The following is a 21,581-nucleotide window of genomic DNA, read 5'->3' on the forward strand; positions in this document are numbered from 1 at the left end:
GAAAAGGGGCGCCTGGGTGGCTCAGTTGGTTAAGCGACTGCCTTTGGCTCAGGTCGTGATCCTGGAGTCCCGGGATCGAGTCCCACATCCGGCTCCCTGCTCGGCAGGGAGTCTGCTTCTCCCTCTGACCCTCTTCCCTCTCATGCTCTCTGTCTCTCATTCTCTCTCTCTCAAAATAAATAAATAAAATCTTTAAAAAAAAAAAAAGAAAAGAACAACAAAGTAAGCCAAAAAGATGTAGAAGAAAGGAATCAATGAAGATAAAAATAGAAATTAATGAGCTAGAAAATAGAAAAAGAGTAGAACTAATAAATAAGCCCACGGCTGAAGTAATCAATACAATATACAAACCACCAGTTAAACTAGTTTAAAAAATAAGTGTAGAAAGCATAGACACACTAAATTAGAAATGGTAGCAGTGGGTGGTTGGGGAAAACCATCAAAGCAGAGGAATTCTAAAATAAAAACATGAGATTTTTTTTTTCAATTCTATGCAAAAATATTAGAAAATCTAGATGAAATGGATAATTTTCTAGAAAAAAATAACTTATGTAAAGTAATCCCAGTAGAGACAGAGCCTTAACAGACCAGTTACCATAGAAGAAATAGAAAAAAATAGTTAAAGAGTTTCCCTATAAAAAAAGCACCAGGCCCAAATGGTTTCACAGGGAAACTCTACCAAACCTTTAAAGATCAGGTAATATCAGTGCTACTTAAGAGCAAAGAAAAAGAAGAAAAACTTCAGATAATTTAAGCATTTGTGAGAATAATAACTGAAATGATTGAAACAATGTAAAATATGCTCATTTCCATGAGTTGATAATATAGACATCAACCGATAATGATACTAAAACAAAACCACAGCAACAAAACTTGCTTGTCACCTTTGGAGGGTATTAGAGATCTTTATTTTGAAAGCTAGCCATTACAGGGAAAGAGTCAAGCATTTATCTTTCTTTTCCTCTGTAGACTGTACATTGTGATGAAGGTAAGTTTCTTTTTGCAAAAACATTCCAGCTGAAAAATACAAAGTTCTGATGGGTTTAGAATATCACTATTTTGTAATCTCTAACAAATTTCGTGGATCTGGGCTGTGCTCATTAAAGGCTGCTCACTTCTCCAAAGGTCAGATCAAGAGACATTACGTGTTTTCCAGTGGAAGTCCACTTCACCATCTGTAATACATTCTTGGCATAAAATCAAACCCGAATCTGACCAAGCCTCCAGAACTACTAATTTACAAGGAACACACGGTCCAGAGGAGCATGTGAAGTAATACCGCAGGGATACAATCAGCAAAACCCAAACTATGGAGACTCTACAGGACAAATGACTCAATTTCCTAAACAAACAAATTGCAAGGGGAAGAAGAGATGGTGAGGGAATCTATAGATTAAAAGAAATTGAAGAACATTAACCAATCCAACATGTGGATATAATTTGGATCCTGATTCCAACAAACTATGTAAAATTTATGTGACAACTGGGGGAAATTTGGCCACTGACTGGTAATATGATGATATTAAATATTTATTGTTAGTTTTTTAAGGTGTGATATTGGTATTACAACTTAAAAAAAAAAGACGGAGTTCATCTATTTCAGAAATACATTCTGAAATGTCTAAAGATGAAGTTATATCATGGGCTATTTGCTCTAAGAGATTGAAGGTGGAAGGGAGAGAATTAGATGAGGCTTTAAATAAAATAAGATTGGCCAGGAGCTGGTGTTTTTTTTTTTTTAAGATTTTTATTTATTTATTTGACAGAGAGAAACATAGCGAGAGAGGGAACACAAGCAGGGGGAATGGGAGAGGGAGAAGCAGGCTTCCCGCTGAGCAGGGAGCCCGATGCGGGGCTCGATCCCAGGACCATGGGATCATGACCTGAGCTGAAGGCAGACGCCTAACGACTTGAGCCACCCAGGCGCTCCCAAGAGCTGGTATTTAATAAAACTGGGTGAATGGACATGGAGGTTCACTATACTATTCTTTATACTTTTGTGTATGTTTGAAATTTCCCAAAGTACAAAAGGGTTTTGTTGTTGTTTTTAATTAGTCACCATTCTGGGTGATTGTTATATTTCCCTTACACATTTTTTATTTTTCCAAAATTTTCACAATGATAGTGATTTACTTTAAATAGTGGGAAGTATGCTTTTTGGCAAGGAATAAAACCAAAAATTAAGTCACTGATTTCTTAGTAGCTCGCTGTGCACAGTTTGATAACACCCAATGTTTGTTGAGTGTTTATTATGTGGCAGGTATAGTCCAAGTGTGTATGTGATTAATTTATTTATTCTTAAATACATTCTTTTTTCCTCTTAGAGATGAGGAAATGGGAACTCAGAGACTTTAAGTAACTTACTCAAGATAATACAGCTTGGGGGTGCCTGGCTGGCTCAGTCGGAAGATCATGTGACTCTTGATCTCTGGGTCGTGGGTTTGAGCCCCATGTTGGGTGTAGAGATTACTAAAAAAAATGAAATAAATAAACTTAAAAAAAAGATAATATAGCTGATAAGAGATAGAGCTAGGATTTCAACTCAGGCTGGCTGGCTCCAGGTCTTACTTTGTAAACCATGATTTTTATCCTTGCCTTGTGACTTCATTAATTGCTTAGTAAAATTAAAATGTTGGCATCTCCACTTTCCTCCTCTTCCTGTAGGAACTGCCTATGTGTGTTCTTTTTTTTTTTTTTTTAATTTTATTCATTTATTTGACAGAGAGAAAGAGAGCACAAGCAGGGGGAGTGGGTGAAGCAGACTCCCCGCTGAGCAGGGAGCCTGATGCCGGGCCTGATCCCAGGACCCTGGGGATCACGATCTAAGCCGAAGACAGACGCCCAATCAGCTGAGCCACCCAGGCACCCCGAAGCACTCATCACCTTTTGCCTAATGTTCCAGAGGAGCCTCTAACTGATATCCCAGCTCTTGGTCCTTCTACACTGTTCTTTTTTTTTAATTTTTGTATTGTTATGTTAATCCCCATACATTACATCATTAGTTTTAGATGTAGTGTTCCATGATTCACTGTTTGTGCATAACACCCAGTGCTCCATGCAGAACGTGCCCTCCTCAATACCCATCACCAGCCTAACCCATCCTCCCACCCCTCTCCCCTCTAGAACCCTCAGTTTGTTTTTCAGAGTCCACTGTCTCTCATGGTTCGTCTACCCCTCCGATTCCCCCCCTTCATTCTTCCCGTCCTGCTACATTCTTCTTCTTCTTTTTTTTCTTAACATATATTGCATTATTTGTTTCAGAGGTACAGATCTGAGATTCAACAGTCTTGCACAATTCACAGCGCTTACCAGAGCACATACCCTCCCCAGTGTCCATCACCCAGTCACCCCATCCCTCCCATCCCACCCCTCACTCCAGCAACCCTCAGTTTGTTTCCTGAGATTAAGAATTCCTCATATCAGTGAGGTCATATGATACATGTCTTTCTCTGTTTGACTTATCTCGCTCAGCATAATACCCTCCAGTTCCATCCACGTCGTTGCAAATGGCAAGATCTCATTCCTTTTGATGGCTGCATAATATTCCATTGTATATATAGACCACATCTTCTTTATCCATTCATCTGTCGATGGACATCTTGGCTCTTTCCACGGTTTGGCTATTGTGGACATTGCTGCTATAAACATCAGGGTGCACGTACCCTTTCGGATCCCTACTTTTGTATCTTTGGGGTAAATACCCAGTAGTGCAATTGCTGGATCATATGGTAGCTCTATTTTCAACTTTTTGAGGAACCTCCATACAGTTTTCCAGAGTGGCTGCACCAGCTTGCATTCCCACCAACAGTGTAGGAGGGTTCCCCTTTCTCCGCATCCCCGCCAGCATCTGTTGTTTCCTGACTTGTTAATTTTAGCCATTCTGACTGGTGTGAGGTGGTATCTCATTGAGGTTTTGATTTGGATTTCCCTGATGCCGAACAATATTGAGCACTTTTTCATGTGTCTGTTGGCCATTTGGATGTCTTCTTTGGAAAAATGTCTGTTCATGTCTTCTGCCCATTTCTTGATTGGATTCTTTGTTCTTTGGGTGTTGAGTTTGATGAGTTCTTTATAGATTTTGGATACTAGCCCTTTATCTGATATGTCATTTGCCAATATCTTCTCCCATTCTGTCAGCTGTCTTTTGGTTTTGTTGACTGTTTCCTTTGCTTTGCAAAAGCTTTTTATCTTGATGAAGTCCCAATAGTTCATTTTTGCCCTTGCTTCCCTTGCCTTTGGCGATATTTCTAGGAAGAAGTTGCTGCGGGAACTGCCTATGTGTGTTCTATGAACTATTACACTGTCACTAAGAATCTGGCTCGTTTGTGGCATCGTGGGTAACCTTGGGCACCAAGTCATTTCATTCTCTGAGCTTCAATTTTATCACCTGTAAAATGAGGGGGTTGGACGGTTTGATGCTGATTCTTGCTGCTTACCAGCTATGTAACCTTGGAGAAGTTATATAACCTGAGCTGAATGCCCAATTGCTGAAAAGGGGATCATTATTCCTGCCTTATAGGGTGGTTGTGAGGAAGATGAGAGGCCATGTGTGAAAAGTGGGGGGCACAGTGCCTGGCACAATAATAATGCTAGCAATGACTGCCATTCTACCCTTCCTAAGAGTCTCTGAGCCTGGAAGGGTTGGAAAGAAGGGCTCCCTTGCTCAGGGACATTCTACTGGGCCTTGCAAGGACATGCTGGAGACTCTCTATTGAGAGGATTCCACACTAGCACAGGCAGAGAATAAAGAGGGGTGCAGGTCCTCTAGCTGAAAGGGAGCCTAAAAATTGTGCAAGTGCCATTTATTAAATCCCTACCATTCTCTAGATGCTTTACAAATATTCCCACATTCAGGCTTGGCTCAGCCTAGCAGGGTAGGTATTAACAGTAGCCCCATGGCTAGTGAGTGAGTGGGAATTACTGAAAATCCTGCTCTTTCTCCTTTATCATCTTGCTCTGGTTATTCTTAATTAGGTTTCTTATCATGTGCTCATAGGGACTTATTATTGTATTTAACATGAATATGCCCAAGTCACCAAGTAGGGTTTTTTTTTTCCAAGTATAGAGTGAATACATGCTTGATATACCAAATACAAGAAAAATCCAGAAAAGCAGAAAGAAAAGACAATCCACTGGCAAATCTACTACCTAACATTCAGAGACAACAATGATTAACGTTCTTTTCTAGTCATTTTTTTCTTTGTGGGTTTTTCTTATATAAACTGAGTTAGGTAAATAGGTTTTAAAACCTAAAATCATTGAAATAATAAAATTGCCTCAGATTGTAAGGACCTCAGATTGTGAGGACCTCAGATTAGAGAGTATCAAGGTTGGTCCATCTCAGGGAGTCTCAATTTTGGGTGATTTTGCCCCCCAAGGGACATTTGGCAACATCTGGTGTTATGGTCTCAATGTTTCTTCCCTCCCCCTTCTCCCACCCTTGCCTGCAGTTTATACCTCGAAATCCCAATGCGCAATGTGATGGTGTTAAAGGTGGGGCCTTAGGACTGTGCTTAGGTCATGAGGGTGGAGCTCCCATAAATGGGATTAGTGCCCTAATATGAGAGGCCCCAGAGAGCTTGCTAGTGCCTTCTGGCACATGAGGACACAGCAAGAAGGTTGCCAGCTATGAATAGGAAGAGGGCCCTCACTGGAACGTGACCTTGCTGGTGCCTTGATCTGTGACTTCCCAGCCTCCCAAACTGTGAGAAATCAATTTCTGTATTTTACTAGATACCTACCTAGTCTGTGGTATTTTGTTAAAGCAGCCTGAACAGACTGAGACATCTGGAGACGTTTTTGGTTGTCACAACTTGGGGCTGATGGCATTTAGTGGGTGGAGGCTGCCCCACTGCTGAATGTACTGCCGTGCATAGGACCGCCCCACAACAAAGAATTATCCTGCCCAAACGTCAGAAACCCGGTCTATCAATGCCTCGAATACTGTTAGAAACAGGCAGCTTATGCTGCTCATCTGCATGGCAATACCCCAAATGCAGAGGATTCAGCCTGATTAAGTGCTAAGGGAAGGCCGGTAGCTTTGGCTGCCTCTCTGATGGGGTCAGGATCCTTGTCCCTGGGGCTGGCACATACCTCTTAATGATGCTTTTCCAGCCAGGCAGCCCTGCCACCACCTTCATGGCTCCTTTGGCAGGGTCTGTGGTGAGCCCAGAGGACTGAGAGGGAAGCTGGAGGTACCATTCCTGCTCATCATGAGAGCCTGGGATATGACGGGGCAGAGGAAGGAGACACAGTGGAAATTAGGAGGACATAAACAGTCAGCCAGAGGAGGGTCCTGAGTCTATCCATGTAGCTGCCAGGGCTATCTCTTACCTCCTCCTCCTCCCCGCAGGAATTGGGTCAGGAACAGGTGAATAGGGAATGGAGGTTAGGAGGAGACTTCTTCCCCATGTGTTAGTTTTCTGGGGCTGCCGTAACAAAGTACCACAGATGGAGTGGCTTAAACCACACAGTTTATTGTCTCACATTCTGGAGGCTAGAAGTCTGCAATCAAGGTATCTGCAGGCTCTGCTCCCTCTGAAGGTGCTAAGGGAAGATCTGGTCCAAGCCTCTCTCCTGGCTTCTGGCCGTTCCTTGGTCTGTGGCAGCAGAACTCTAATCTTCACATGGTGAGCTCCCTGTGTGCAGTCCTGTCTCCAAATTTACCCTTTTTATAAGGTCACCAGTCATATTGGATTAAAGACCCTTTGTAATCAGTATGACCTCAACTACTTATATCTGCAATGACCCTATTTCCCAGTAAGGTCACGTTCTGAGGTACTGGGGTTAGGACTTCAACCTATGAACTGGGGTGGGGACACAATTTAACCCATGACAGACCCCATGTTTGGAAAGTGGTTTCTGTGCAGGGGGATGTGAATCATGCTGAGTGCTTGTGGATGGTCACAGATGCTCATCGGCAATGGAGTCCTTCCTGTGTAGATGTCTGTCTCCTAGAGTGTCCCCTGCCCTGTTCTCCTGGAAGAGCTAGGGATGAAGGGGCCACTCAGAAGCTCAGCTTAACCATGGGAGACTTAGGCAAGAGGATATGTCAGGCCCAATATGGTGGGGGCTTTAGCCCATGGCCAGGAATCCATGTGACCAAAGCCAAAATGGAGAAAGGAACAAAAAGGAAGAAAGGAGGTTGGGGATTGGGGTGGGTGTGAAATGTGGACAAAAAAGGACAGTTTCACCCTGGAGCACTCTGCAATAAGAGTCCTGTGGGCTGAAGCAGACGTTTTTGCACACATACTGGTCAAATATAGATTGGGATTTCCCAAAGTGGATCCTGTGGAATATTGGCTCTATAGGGTATTAAATAGTGTGTGATGGAAAATTTTCATGACAAAATAAGTTTGGGGAGCAATATTAACTTGAATTTTATTTCAAAAAGCAAGATTTTAGAAAATTTAATATACTCATATGGACTGTGCATCATTAGGAAGAGTAAATAGCAATCAGCATTCATCAATTTTAGCCAGAGAGATTTTTTCTTGGGAAAGTCTTGCAGGATACATTTTGAAAAATGTTGAACTAGGTGATGGATGAGCCCATTGTGAACAAAACCACAGACTTGATGGATGCAATAGATAACAGTCTAGGAAAATTCCTAATTTACATTATTACAATTCTATATTCTACCTTTCCTAGATTTTCCCTCTGTTGCTAGTATATTGGATTTCCTTGGTTTATAAAACATTTCTTGATGCTGATACCATTTCTTGGGCATGACTGATAAAATTTTCAACATTGATTATACAACCTTTAGCAAAATAATTTTTACCATCTTTTTTTTTTTTTTTTAAGGTTTATTCATTTGTTTTAGGGAGAGAGCAAGCAGGGGGAGGGGCAGAGGGAGAGAGAGACTCCTTGAGCAGACTCCCCACCGAGCGCAGAGCCCGACATGGGGCTGAATCCCAGGACTCCAAGACCATGACTGGAGCTGAAACCAAGAGTTAGCTGTCTAACTGACTGAGCCACCATCTTTGGATATGTATCTCATGTCTTCCAACCCCAGTCCTTCCCACGGGGGAGTTGGGGGTGTTCCTTTACAAAGTGTTTGCAGGCCCCAGACGTCTGCCTAAATCAATGTGGAATAGAAAGCAGTCATCTTATGATCCTTAAAAAGTCTACTGGCTGCTGAGTGAGGCAGAGCATACTGAACAGACTTAGGGCCTGAGGTTCATTTTCTTTTTACACTCAACCTAAAGTAAGTCAATCACTTGGATTCTCCATAAAACAAACCTGGTGACCTCAGAAAACCCAAATGAAGAAGTGGGGAAAGTGAGACAGAGAAATGAGAAAAGCCAATAATGGGGACAGTAATGAGAGGGTTCTTGTGAGAAATGGAGACTCAGTCTTTCTGGGAAACCTCTGGGAAACCATATGGAGCACATCTCAGAATTGTGCCACCAAAGGATGGGGTGGCTGGAGCATTTGCTAACCTACTCACCTCCCCAGTTGGTTGAAGTTTGGCCCCTGAAATGGGTTGAAAGTGTTCCCCCCAAAATTCATGTCCTTCCCAGATCCTTAGAATGTGACCATATTTGGAAATAAGGTTGTTGCAGATGTCATTAGTTAAGATGAGGTCGTATACAGTAGAGTGGGCCCTTAATTTAATATGACTGGTGTTCTTAGAAGAAGGGGGGAAGAGTCACAAAGGCACACAGGGAAGATGGCCATGTGAGGACAGAGACAGAGATTGGAGTTATGCTGCCACAAACCAAGGAACCTCCAGGATTGTGGGCAACCACCAGAAGCTAGGAAGAGGCAAGGAAAGATCCTTCCCTTTCATTTGTAAAATGGGCATGAGATCCTACTTCAGAGAGATGTTGTGACTATGAGTTCACTTTTATAAAGCATCCATCATTGTGCCCAGGCACATGACACCATTCACTAAACATCACCTACTATTATTATGTATTATTAGTAGAAAGAGTGCAGGCTTTGGAGTCAAACAGACTTGAATTTGAATTTCAGCTTTGTAGCTGCATGACCTTGGGGAAGTTATTTAACTTATTTGAGTTTCAGTTTTTCTTTTTTTTTTTTTTAAAGATTTTATTTATTTATTTGAGACAGAGAGAATGAGAGACAGAGAGCATGAGAGGGAGGAGGGTCAGAGGGAGAAGCAGACTCCTTGCCGAGCAGGGAGCCTGAGTTGGGACTCGATCCCGGGACTCCAGGATCATGACCTGAGCCGAAGGCAGTTGCTTAACCAACTGAGCCACCCAGGCGCCCAGAGTTTCCGTTTTTCTATGGAGATAACAACACTATGTGTGAAGGCCCTGCTGGTGTTTTCTCCACAGCTCTAGGATGCATAAAAGGATCATCCTGCAAGTGTCTTTGAAGGCTTCTCCTCACTCAGGGCTGTGAGGTTCCAGGTAGTGCTCTGAAGTCCAGAGACTCTCCCTGAATCCCTGGAAGAATGCAGAGCCTGAAGTGGATGTGTCCTCTTGACCTTGCTTTCTGATGCTCATGCCTTACCTGCCTTCCACCCTGGGCCCCGACCATCCTGCGTCTGACTTGTGCTAATAAAGCCCAAATCCCCGATGTGACACGTAGAGTCTGGGCTGCAGCCCTGGGCGGCTGCCCAGCGGGCATTCCTTTGAGTGAGGAGAGGAAGCTCAGATGCCTGCCTGTGCCTTTGCGTCTGAGCTGGAAACGTTGGCAACAGTTCCCTGGAGAGGAGCTGGAGACTGTTTCTGTGGGCGAGGTGGGTCGGCCCCTATTCTGGCTTCTTGGCATGTGCACAGCGAGGTGGTAGGGCAGGTGTTGATGGAATGACATTGGCTTGGGCTCCTTTCTACTCCCTGTCACTCTCAACCAGCAGTGTGTCCAGTGCTCCAGGGGGCAGGGCGAGCCGAGGGCAGCACCCCCCCCCGCACTGGGCCCCGTGGCACACTTCCGTGCGCCAATCCCCACTGCCCAGCTGTGTGGCGTGCTGGCCACCAGCCAGCCGCATGCTGCTAGGTTACCCTTGAAAGGTGGCTAGTGCCACTGAGGACTGAAACCTTACATTTCATTTACTTTTAATTAAAAAACAGATGCTTGATTCAGGTATTGGAAACATTTGAAAAAATATGTTTGGAACAGTTTAGGTATGTGGATCATACCTTTTACAACTGTACATTTTTATGAAATCTAAAAACAGATTAAGTATTTCCAGTGAAAATTTAGCATCTGAATGGAGATCTGCTGTGAATGTAAAATACATACCAGATTTTGGAGATTTAGTATGAGAAAAGAATGTAAAAGAAATCAATATAATTATTTAAATATTGATTACAGGATAGATGCTAATCATTTAGATATTTTGGGTTAAATATAAAATACATTATGAAAATATTTTTACCTACTTTTGGACTTTTTTAATGTGACTAGGAAATTTTAAATTATGTATATAGCTTGTGTGATATTTCTGTTGGACAATGATGCTCTACACAATGTGTAGAAGCATAAAGCATTAAATCTGGAAGGGGCCTTGGGCATGGTCTGGAGCATTCCCTCATTTTTGAGGTGAGGAATCTGACACTCCAGGAGTTTAAATGGCCTTCACGAGAACTGGAACGCAGACTTCTTTTTCCCTGGCCAAGAGTGCACAGAAGCTGGGACATTGCGAATAAGGTAGGTTGTATAAAATGAAGTAATGGATTGGAAGTCCATTGGTTATAATAACATGACGACAATATCAATAAGGTGTTTCACATGTGAAATAGTCTTTGTTATTATTTTTGCTCTGCTCTGAGGGGCTTAATGGAACCAGGAAGTGTCCCTTGAGATTACTGAGAGACAGATTTTTTTTTTTTTTTTTTTTTTGGCTCCAGACATCTACCTCATTCTAGAACCTGGATACCTAATACCTAATACTCTGTGCAAGAGCCAGACGCCTGCTCTTATAAGGAATGTTCTCTTCACAGGGGTGATGTAGAACTCAGCTCAGGGCAGAGAGGCCATCCTATTGCTTCGGCTGAATATCTCTTCTGTTTCTTTGTCTCTCTCCCTTTATTCCTTTCCAACTACCCCTCCCCCAACACAACTCTTTGACGGGCAAAGACAACTTTATTGGAGGGTGGGAATGCCTGTCACAAAGTCTAGCCCTGGTCTCCACCTGACACTCTGGGACTAGAGACAGGGATATTGTCCCTACCAGGCAGTCTAGCCCCGGCTACTGCATTTGTAATTTTGGCCAAAGCAGAGACCATCAGTGTGATTCTGGGTGGAAAGAGAGGGTGGTTGTGGATGTGGTTCCAGAGAGGGATGGGGACATTGGTTGTCTGGTCGGAGGGTCATTGCATGTTTGACTTTGATTGTACATTGGGTTGTGTGTGTGACCGTATCTCTGGGGCTGTTGTTGTGTGTCTGAGGGTGTGACCTGAGTGTGGTATGGTGGTGGCAAGTGGGGATGGTCCATTACAGTGCCTGGATGAGTGAGGAGTGGAGAGGCGATGTTGAATGGGTCCTTGTAGACCTATGGGGAATTTGGGGGTTGAGACTATAGAGTGAGGCCTAGTGTCTGCCTAGGTGGATGTGGCTTTGGATAGTGTGGGTGTGGCTGTGTGCCAGAGGGTTGGGTGGGCCCCTAGGGTGCGGTGTTCTGTGGCATTTTTATATCAGAACTCAGAGCATTTCCGGATAAAACCCAAATTGCTTTTTCTCATCACTCAAACCTCAGCTCAGAAATCACCTCCTCAAAGAGGCCTTCCCTGACCATCCATCTAATAAGTACCCCACACCCTGCCCACCGCCATTTTTTATCCCAACCATTTGAATTATGTATTTGCCTGCTCCCTTGTTTCTTATCTCCCCCACAAGACTGTAAACCACATGAGGGCAGAGACTTTGTGAGTCTGATTCATAGCTTAACTCCTGTGACCAGTAGGGATATGGGAGGTAATCAATAAACTTCTGTGATTGAATGCCATGGTAATTAGCTGTCTTGTGCTTTTCCCTGTCCTAGCAGTTTTAGCAGTGAGCCCACTAGAGCCCATGATAAAGGGTGGGGAGTGGAATGAGCTGTTCGAGTTCACCCGATACTGTCAACCTGGGCTAGAACCCCTCTCTACTGCCTCTCGGCCCCCGGGCTGTCGGGCTAGGGAAATTTCAGGGTCACAAGGATGCCTAATGCTCTCAAGGTGCCCTGAGCTCTGGGTGACTTTTGGATGTTCCCACCACCTCAAGGAGACATGATCTGATGTCACATTCCAAGGCCTTGACTTCCCTCTGAACTTGAACATTTTAGAAAAAAGAGGTAAGAGAACAAAACCACTGGATGTCAACATCTAACTTCCTGCCAAATGCCACACGGAATTCAGGTCCGATCTACTTATTCTAACAAATTTAAGACGATTTTAAAGTCACTAAAAGCTTTTCAAATTAGTTTTTATCAAAATAATACTTGAACACAGTTTAAAAAGTCAAATAACGCTAACAAGCTTATAACTTAAAAAAACAAAACAAAACACCGTTAGTCTTGTTTAATGCTGAGCCAAGTGGTGTACTATTATGACATTTATTTTCTTGTATAAATTTTTAGTTTCCTGGGGCTAATTACTGCTCATTTCTTTTCGTTGTTTAGATTTCTTTGAACCTTTGGCTCAGTCTCCCCATATCCTCCATTGTACCAACAGTGTTTCTCAGAACAGTTTTTCCCATTATTAAACCTGTCAGTTCGTCTCCCAGTTTCATATTTTTTCAGAGGTGGTACTTCTGGAGGCTTCCTTCTTCTCATTCTTCTCTAGGACCTGTGGCTCTCTAGATATCCTGGCCAGGGTTCAGGGAACCTGGAAAACTCAGAGGGTAGTGACAGCTGCATCTCCACTCCACCTTGGGTCTTGGTCCATACCATGTCTGGCCATCTTTTCTTGTATCCGTAAAAGAACAATGCCAACATTTCACTCTATATCAAAGATCAAGCATAGGTTGGATGGAGGGGGTGTAACCCTCTATTTTGCCTGGGTCCTACCAGTGCTATGATTTCATGCTGTGATTGGATGGATTATCTTGGCAGAATTGTGTGAGATTTTGGCTGGTTGTTGCAGAAGTAAATTTTATGGGGCCCCTTGAATTTACTCAGGCCCTCAGGTTTATGGTAACTCAAAAGATTAATTAGGAAGAAACAGAATTTTCCAAGTATCCCCCAAATCTTGTTGTTCCATTCAGAACCAGCTTTGTAAGTGGTCAGTGTCATGATTTGAAGGGAGACTGAGGAGCTCCTGTCCCTGAATGTCAACTCCGCTTGGAAAAGCCTGTCTGACTTTTCCACCATTATTGCTCTAGCCTCTACTACCTAAGGATCTGTTTTTGAAACTCATGTTTCTCTTGGAGGGGTCACATTTTAAACCACATCTGGGTGTTTACTTTCAGGGGAATATGTATTAACTGTTTTCCGGAGAGCAGGTAGAGCGGAGGAGCAGAGGAGAGAACTCTTTCACGGGGCTACAGCCCTCCGCCGCCCGCATGATGGGCCCTCCATGTGCAGCTGGCCAGTGGAGAGCAGGGCCAAGGAGGGTGGGGGAAGCCCATCTGCAGGAATGGCAGACCCTCCACAACTCTTCATCTTCATCCCTCACCCAGATTTCTCCCAAGTCAGATGTGGAATTTTCTGGCTTCCTTTTGTGCCATGACAGCATAAAGTAGATATCAGAAGGGTAGACTCAGGGACACCTGGGTGGCTCAGTCAGTTAAGCATCCACCTCTTGATCTCAGCTCGGGTCTTGATCTCAGGATTGTGAGTTCAAGCCCCATGTTGGGCTCCACGCTTAAAAAAAAAGAAAGAAAAAAGAAAAGATGGACTCAGATCTTCTCCTTCCCTGCCAATGGCATGGACCCTGGAAGTGAAGAGCTGCCTTCAGCTGTCTCACACCCCGAAAGCTAGGAAGAAAGTCTTACAAGGACGCCAGCACCCCCCTGTGGCACCCTGATAACACAGACATCTGCCTTGCTGCCCACAGCTGGTTCTCTTTGGCCATGCCTGGACCAGAGGCTTAGCCCATGTCTGCAACTGTGAGCACCAGAGCTGGCTGCAGTTCTCCCAACTTCAAATTAGCCCTGACAGGAGGGCCAGTCCTCCAGCTCAAACTCACCCCTCTCTAAAGAGGAGAACTCAGGGAAGAGTCATCCAAGTCCAGTGCAGTTTGGCCTTTGCGGGACACTACACAGCCTTGGCTTGACGTTGGTGCCATCCTCCCTGTCTCTGGCCTCTCTTTCCTCTGGCTTTCTCTCCCCCTCTCTCTCTCAGTCCCTTCCCAGTCTCCCTTGTTTGGCTGTCTCTCGTGTTCTCCATACACAGCTTTTCTTTCCCAAGATCAAGGAAGCATCAGAACAATGAGACAAACCTCAAAGCCAAAAGGTCTGTGCTGGGGAACTTGGCATTAGGTCTGCACATGTGTGCCTGTTCATTTTCTGATCGTTTCATGTCATGTGGAGGAGCTTCAAGAGTCCTGGTCCATTATCCTATAAGGATGTGGACCCTACTGAGCCTTCTGTCTTGCTCGAGTCCCTTCATGACTGAATGCATGAATTTGTGCTGAATTAGCACCATGGGTCTTTACCCTCCAGGTTCTGTCTGCAACTATAACCTTGAGCTTTTCTTAATATTTATTAAAAGCTTAGTTGAGCCTAACTGTAAATCAAAGTGACAATAGAACCATGCAGAGGAAAACAAAGAACCCATCCAAGGAACTTGTGAATACAGTACTCTTACTGCACACCCTTCGTGGGATGTAGGCCAAGGATTACTGAACTGTAAAAATCTTCCCCTTAACTTAGGCAGTTTGTGGTCAGTAGAGATAGTGGTGAAGTAATTCCTAAGCTATTTTGAGTATATTGTAGTAAATGAAAGAATAGATTGGTATTCAGGGGAATTAGGATTTTATTGTTGAGAAGGGAGATGTGACTATGGAATGGGGGAAGGAGAGGAAGTACTTTTTGGTGTTAGATTAGAATTGGAAGTAATAGTACATTAAAAATAGATATGTATTTCCTAGTTCTATTCACTCCAAAGGCCTGGAAGCAATGACGCTCAAGGTAATGAGCTTGAGGGCTACCAGAACTCCTTGGAGAGATGGCTAATTCCGGGGCTAGAGAAGGGAGAATATAAGGTGGGCCTGGAATGTCTTGTCATGCCAGTAAGGAAGTGTTCAAAACCTTGAGGAGATGTCAAAAAGACATAGGAGCCATCTCGAAGGAGCTCATATTGGTAAAGTTTGGGTCAATTGGAGCATCAAAAAGAATAGTGAAAATCATAAATAATAACATCAAATAAAAGATCAATGAGTCCATTGAGATATTCAAATAATAATAACAATAACAAAAAAGTATGGGGTGAGATGGGAAAGCTCTTCATAGAATAATGCCACCAAAAAAAAAAAAATGTAAAAGGAATAACAAAATTAGGAAATGGTTATTTTCCAATCATCATTCAATAACGGAAGCAAGTAAAAGTTCCATCAGTGGATGCTCAACCACTGGATGAAACCATTAGGGCATAGGATTTTCACACAGTCTCAAAATATCACTCTGTAAATGTCCACTCATTAAAGGAAAAAAAAGTACTTTTGTGTCAAATGATCAAACTTATCATCTAAAACGAGACAAACTGACCACGTGTGTCTTCTGATGTAAGGACACAAGGTCACCTCTGTAGTATTTTTGCCAAACATTTAACTTGAACCTAATCATGAAGAGACAATCACATTTGTAAAGAAATCCAAATTTGGGGGCCATTCTGCAAAAATAACTTGCCTGTATGCTTAAAAAAATATCGCTATCATGGAAGACAGAGAAAGCTGTTATCATAACTAAATGCAATGTGTGATTGTAGATGGGATCATTAATATTTTTAAAAAGTTATAAAAGGCACTTGGGAGATAATTTGGGACCTCTGAATATGGACCCTAGATGAGATAACAGTACTGTATTGATAGGAAGTTTCCTGAGTGTGATGGTTATACTGTGTTTCTGTAGCACAACGTTCATGTTCTTTGGAAATAAATGCAGGATTACTTAGCAATGAAGTACTGTGATGCCTGCAGCGTACTCCCAAGTGATTTGGAAGGGGAGAAAAGTATGTAAGTGAAGAGTGGAGGAAGAAAGGAAACAATCAGGCACAAATAGGATAAAATGTTAACTGAGTTTTCTAGATAAAGAGTATATAGATGTGCATTGCATTATTTTCTTCACCTTTTCTATAGACTTGAGAATTTTCAGGAAAAAAAGTTTTGGGGGGGAAGTAAGTTAGGGCTACAAACGCATGGAGCCCTGTTTGACGCCGTCTACTTGATCCAGCTGAGCTCACAGTCGAGGCTTGGTCAGCATTGTTGCCTCTGGCAAGCACACTTTCTGGGAACAGAAAAAAAAGGAGTCGAACTTTCCAGGAGTTCAGTTCCCGAATGCCAGGTGCCTCTGATGGACTCATCTTACCTGCCTGGGACCTGGTGGGGTGAGGAGTCTCACCCTGGGTGACTGAGCCCCAGTTTCTGCCTTGGAATGGCTATTTCTGAGGAAATCTAAAATGTCTGAAACCTCTAAAACAAGTTCCCATTGATCAGCTCTCCATTAGCCAGAGCCCGGCATTCCCACAGGAATATTCCAGGATTCTAAGCTGAGATTTGATGTAGTGTTCCATGATTCATGTGTCCTAAACCCAGCTGCTCCTCATAATCACCTGAGGGCGTGTTAAATCGCCAGTTTCTGGGCTCTACCCTCCATGTTCCTGACTGAAGGGCTCCCCAGAATCTCTGTTTTTAGGAAAATGCCCAGGTACCTTGAATCTGGAAATGGGGGTTGAAATCTCAGGACAGGTGACCTTTGAGGAACTTTCCCACTCTAGGTGTATCTCCACCTAAAAATGGAGAATAAAAGTAAAGACACACTTAAGAAACTTTTCCTTGATCGATCTTGTCATCTGATGGTAAAAATCTCTTCTGTCTGATTTAAAGTCTGAAATATAAGTAATACTCCCTGCATTGGAGTGGATTGAATAGACCCACGGCGTGGATCTCCAAGTTGGAAAGGTACTTTCAAATGTCACAGACGCCGAGTGTTTGGATCAGGAATGTGGTCTGGGTGACTTCCAGGTAGAGCCTGACTGTGCCATGCGGGCAGGTCCTCAGCAGGACCCAGCCCCTGTCTCCCCTGGCATCTGAGAGCTTTGTCTCTGCCATGTGGGAAGGAAACTGTCTCGGTCTAGAAATACAGCAAAGTACTGAATATATCTGTGAAAGTGAGCAGTCTGGAATCAGGGACGATTAGCACTCAAAGAAATGAGAGATTGTCCTGTTTCCTTCTCTGACCATTTTAGAGGTAGGAGAGCTGAGGTCCAAGCTTTGTCACATGGCTGGGAAGTGTCAGAGACGGGTCTCCAACCATGACTCAGAATCCAGGGGGCTGCAGTGCACCCCACAGGCTTTCCAGCTTCTTGCAGTTTGGTCCAAAAACCCCCCATTTTTAGGCATATAGGAAGATAATAAAAGTCAAGCATTGGGTGAAGTGGAAAATACTGAGAGGGCTATTTAGGGAATTCCTCTATGGGAAAAATGTGCCTAATAAGTCGTGGAATTTTTCCCCTTTTATTTCTTCCTTGGAGCTTTCCCTACAAATTAACGCTTTTAGTGTCTGCTTGTCCTTAAAAGACAGCAATGTTTTTTTTTTTTCTTTTTTTAAATTTTATTATGTTATGTTAGTCACCATTGGTTTTTGATGTGGTGATCCACGATCCATTGTTTTCGTATAACACCCAGTGCTCCATGCAGTACGTGCCCTCCTTGATACCCATCACTGGGCTAACCAATCCCCCTCCCCTCTCCCCTCTAAAACCCTGTTTGTTTCTCAGAGTCCATAGTCTCTCATGGTTCATCTCTCCCTCCAATTCCCCCCCGCCTCATTTTTCCCTTCCTTCTCCTAGTGTCCTCCATGCTATTCTCTATGTTCCACAAATAAGTGAAACCATATGATAATTGACTTTCTCTGCTTGACTTATTTCACTTAGCATAATCCCCTCCAGTTCCATCCATGTCAATGCAAATGGTAGGTATTCATCCTTTCTGATGGCTGAGTAATATTCCATTGTATATATGGACCACATCTTCTTTATCCATTCATCTGTTGAAGGGCATCTGGGTTCTTTCCACAGTTTGGCTATTGCGGACATTACTGCTATGAACATTGGGGTGCATATGGCCCTTCTTTTCACTACATCTGTGTCTTTGGGGTAAATACCCAGTAGTGCAATTTGCTGGGTCATAGGGTAGCTCTATTTTTAAATTTTTGAGGAACCTCCACACTGTTTTCCAAAGTGGCTGTACCAACTTGCATTCCCACCAACAGTGTAAGAGGGTTCCCCTTTCTCCACAACCTCTCCAACATTTGTTGTTTCCCTCTCTGTCCCATTTTTGCCATTCTAACTGGTGTAAAGTGGTATCTCAATGTGGTTTTGATTTGGATTTTCCTGATGGCTAATGATGATAAACATTTTTTCATGTGTCTGTTAGCCATTTGTATGTCTTCTTTGGAGAAGTGTCTTTTCATATCTTCTGCCCACTTTTTGACTTGATTATTTGTTTTTTGGGTATTGAGTTTGAAAAGTTCTTTATAGATCTTGGATACCAGCCCTTTATCTGTAGTGTCATTTGCAAATATCTTCTCGCATTCTGTGGGTTGCCACTTTGTTTTGTTGACTGTTTCCTTTGCTGTGCAGAAGCCTTTTATCTTGGTGAAGTCCCAAAAGTTCATTTTTGCTTTTGTTTCACTAGCTTTTGGAGATGTATCTTGAAAGAAGTTGCTGTGGGCGATGTCCAAGAGGTTACTGCCTATGTTCTCCTCTAGGATTTTGATGGATTCCTGTCTCACATTGAGGTCTTTCATCCACTTTGAGTTTATCTTTGTGAATGGTGTTAGAGAATGGTCGAGTTTCATTCTTCTGCATGTGGCTGTCCAATTTTCCCAGCACCATTTATTGAAGAGACTGAAAAGACAGCAATGTTTAGCATGAGGATGACTTCTTTTGCTATCAGGTTTTGCCTGATTTGAGCAAGCTAAAAATTTAAACAAACAAACAAACAAAAAAAACCAACAAAACTTCATCTGGAAAATCCTTTAAAATTATTACCTTGTAACTCAATTTAAAAATGGATATTTAGGGACGCCTGGGTGGCTCAGTTGGTTAAGCATCTGCCTTCGGCTCAAGTCATGATCCCAGGGTCCTGGGATCAAGTCCCTCCTTGGGCTCCCTGCTCAGTGGGGAGCCTGCTTCTCCCTCTGCCTGCCACTCCCCCTGCTTGTGCTTTCTCTCTCTCTGACAGATAAATAAAATCTTAAAAAAAAAATGGATATTTAAAATTCATTCATCAATTATTTATGTGCTAGGGACTGGGAATAGGGATATAGCAGTGAACAAGCATACTGAAAATCTAAAAGCCTTCCCTCTTGGAAATTATAATTTAGTGGATAAAATATTAGAGGTGAATCCAATAGGCAATTGTAGTTATTGCCTAAATAAATATAACTTTAATTGTTAACCATCAAACACAATCATGTTATGTGAAAACAATGTTACATTTAATGTTTTCTTGTTCTTAAGACTGGAATTATAAGCTACTAGATAAAATTATTGTGTATATTTGCATGTCTGTGTTGCTTTTTAAAAGCTAAAAACAAAAAAAAAAAGAACTATTTAAGTCTTTTTTTAACATTTTTTTTTATTTAGTTATGTTAATCACCATACATTACATCATTAGTTTTTGATGTAGTGTCCCATGATTCATTGTTGGCGTATAACACCCAGTGCTCCATTCAGTATGTGCCCTCTTTAATACCCATCACCAGGCTAACCCATCCCCCACCCCCCTCCCCTCTAGAACCCTCAGTTTCTTTCTCAGAGTCCATAGTCTCTCCTGGTTCGTCTCCCCCTCTGATTCCCCCCCCCTTCATTTTTCCCTTCCTACTATCTTCTTTTTTTTTTTAACATATAATGTATTATTTGTTTCAGAGGTACAGATCTGTGATTCAACAGTCTTACACAATTCACAGTGCTCACCATAGCACATACCCTCCCTAATGTCTATCACCCAGCCACCCCATCCCTCTCACCCCCCACCACTCCAACAACCTTCAGTTTGTTTCCTGAGATTAAGAATTCCTCATATTAGTGAGGTCATATGATACATGTCTTTCTCTGATTGACTTATTTCGCTCAGCTTAATACCCTCCAGTTCCATCCACGTCGTTGCAAATGGCAAGATTTCATTCCTTTTGATGGCTGCATAATATTCCATTGTATATATATATCACATCTTCTTTATCCATTCATCTGTCGATGGACATCTTGGCTCTTTCCATGGTTTGGCTATTGTGGACATTGCTGCTATAAACATCGGGGTGCACGTACCCTTTCGGATCCCTACTTTTGTATCTTTGGGGTAAATACCCAGTAGTGCAATTGCTGGATCATATGGTAGCTCTATTTTCAACTTTTTGAGGAACCTCCATACTGTTTTCCAGAGTGACTGCCCCAGCTTGCATTCCCGCCAACAGTGTAGGAGGATTCCCCTTTCTCCGCATCCCCGCCAACATCTGTCGTTTCCTGACTTGTTAATTTTAGCCATTCTGACTGGTGTGAGGTGGTATCTCATTGAGGTTTTGATTTGGATTTCCCTGATGCTGAGCGATATTGAGCACTTTTTCATGTGTCTGTTGGCCATTTGGATGTCTTCTTTGGAAAAATATCTGTTCATGTCTTCTGCCCATTTCTTGATTGGATCATTTGTTCTTTGGGTGTTGAGTTTAAGAAGTTTTTTATAGATTTTGGATACTAGCCCTTTATCTAATATGTCATTTGCAAATGTCTTCTCCCATTCTGTCGGTTGTCTTTTGGTTTTGTTGACTGTTTCCCTTGCTTTGCAAAAGCTTTTTATCTTGATGAAGTCCCAATAGTTCATTTTTGCCCTTGCTTCCCTCGCCTTTGGCAATGTTTCTAGGAAGAAGTTGTTGCAGCTGAGGTCGAAGAGGTTGCTGCCTGTGTTCTCCTTTAGGATGTTGATGGACTCCTGTCTCACATTTAGGTCTTTCAACCATTTGGAGTCTATTTGCGTGTGTGGTGTAAGGAAATGGTCCAGTTTCATTCTTCTGCATGTGGCTGTCCAATTTTCCCAACACCATTTGTTGAAGAGACTGTCTTTCTTCCATTGGACATTCTTTCCTGCTTTGTTGAAGATTAGTTGACCATAGAGTTGAGGGTCCATTTCTGGGCTCTCTATTCTGTTCCATTGATCTATGTGTCTGTTTTTGTGCCAGTACCATACTGTCTTGATGATGACAGCTTTGTAATAGAGCTGGAAGTCTGGAATTGTGATGCCGCCAGCTTTGCTTTTCTTTTTCAACATTCCTTTGGCTATTCGGGCTCTTTTCTGGTTCCATACAAATTTTAGGATTATTTGTTCCATTTCTTTGAAAAAAGTGGATGGTATTTTGATGGAGATTGCATTGAATGTGTAGATTGCTCTAAGTAGCATTGACATCTTCACAATATTTGTTCTTCCAATCCATGAGCATGGAACGTTTTTCCATTTCTTTGTGTCTTCCTCAAT

The sequence above is a fragment of the Mirounga angustirostris genome, unplaced genomic scaffold, assembly GCF_029215605.1.
Source record: "Mirounga angustirostris isolate CCGP_5_RB_7025 unplaced genomic scaffold, mMirAng1.0.hap1 SCAF_6, whole genome shotgun sequence".
In the NCBI taxonomy this organism is placed as follows: Eukaryota; Metazoa; Chordata; class Mammalia; order Carnivora; family Phocidae; genus Mirounga; species Mirounga angustirostris.